The following is a 1,299-nucleotide window of genomic DNA, read 5'->3' on the forward strand; positions in this document are numbered from 1 at the left end:
GGGGTGATTGGGGCTGGCAGTCACCTCTTGCACTCGCTGCTGGTGATGGCCCTGCTTGCACCCACTGATGGCACTGGAGCTGCTGCTCACACCCACTGCCGGTGCCAGCCCTGCTCACACCCACAGCTGGCACCCGGCGCCATCAGTGGGTACAAGTGACGGCTGCCAGCTCCAATTGCCCCTGAGGGCTTCTCCACCTTCTGCTGCTTCTGAGGGGCAATTGGGGCAGCAGCCGCCGCTCGCACCCACTGACGGCGCCAGCCCCACTCAGACCCTGTTGGCACTGGCCCCAATCACTCCACGCTCGGTGGGTATGAGTGGGGCTGGTGCTGTCAGCGCATGGGAGCGGCAGTGGCAGCGGGAGTGGGGCTGCTGGCAGACAGGGGCCCGGGGCTGTGGCGGGAGGGACTGGGCAGGGGCGCGGAGGATGGGCCGAGACCTGCCCCTGTGCCCACCACAGCTTCGCGGCCCACAGTTTCTTTCAAGGTGCACAAATTCGTGCGCTAGGCCCCTAGTAGATCAATAAGATCCAACTTAAAAAACTGTGTGGCTCATTAGGGGAAATTCAAATGATCAATAAAAGATATGCTAAAGTTCACAAGTAATCAGTAGTGAAAATTAAAACAATGGTGCCATATTGCCTTATACTCATCAGGATGGCAAACATCAGAAAAGTGGATCCACGAGGAGGCTGGCGAGGACTTGGGGAGGCAGGAACTCTCAGGCAATGCTGATGGGAATACAAACAGGCACTCTCACTGAATTTAGCATAATCTGTAATAGAAGCTCTTTGGCCAAGTGATGTCATCTCAATAAATTCTCATTCCCATCTACAAGAGGACAGCAAATAGGATGTTCATCTTATTTGTGGTCGAGGAGTGCTGGAGGTACTCCAAGTGTCCCTCATTAAGAGATAAGAAAAGTAACGCGCTGCCTTTGAGTCCCCGCTGCGCCTGCGTGTGGCGCCGGGGGGGTCAGGCTGCAGCACCAGAGCAGTTGCTTGTGCATAACTGGGGCCTACGGCTCTTTGCCCGCGACCCTTTTAACCCGGAGCGACAGGACCGCACAAAAAAAAAAAAAGAGAGAGAGAGAGAGATAAGAAAAGTAAAATGTGGAAAATGCATATTATGGCATAATATGTAGCAGTAAGAAGAAACAGTCTATATGGATAATTGTTTTTGTGTTGTGGTTTTTTTGTTTTGTTAACCTCACCCGAGGATATTTTTAATTTTTTTTTAATTTGTATTGATTTCAGAGAGGAAAGGAGAGAGAGGGAGAAACATAAATGATTTGACAGAA

General features: G+C 51.7%; 1 non-coding gene across 1 annotated transcript; it reads left to right on the plus strand.

The window, feature by feature from the left end:
• The first annotated feature begins 927 nt into the window (after positions 1-927).
• LOC111826229 lies at positions 928-1,061 on the plus strand. The gene has a single exon (XR_002829516.1). It is a non-coding gene; the product is annotated as a small nucleolar RNA SNORA76 (small nucleolar RNA).
• Positions 1,062-1,299: the final 238 nt, after the last annotated feature.

The sequence above is a fragment of the Myotis lucifugus genome, unplaced genomic scaffold (genome assembly GCF_000147115.1).
Source record: "Myotis lucifugus unplaced genomic scaffold, Myoluc2.0 scaffold_61, whole genome shotgun sequence".
Taxonomy (NCBI): domain Eukaryota; kingdom Metazoa; phylum Chordata; class Mammalia; order Chiroptera; family Vespertilionidae; genus Myotis; species Myotis lucifugus.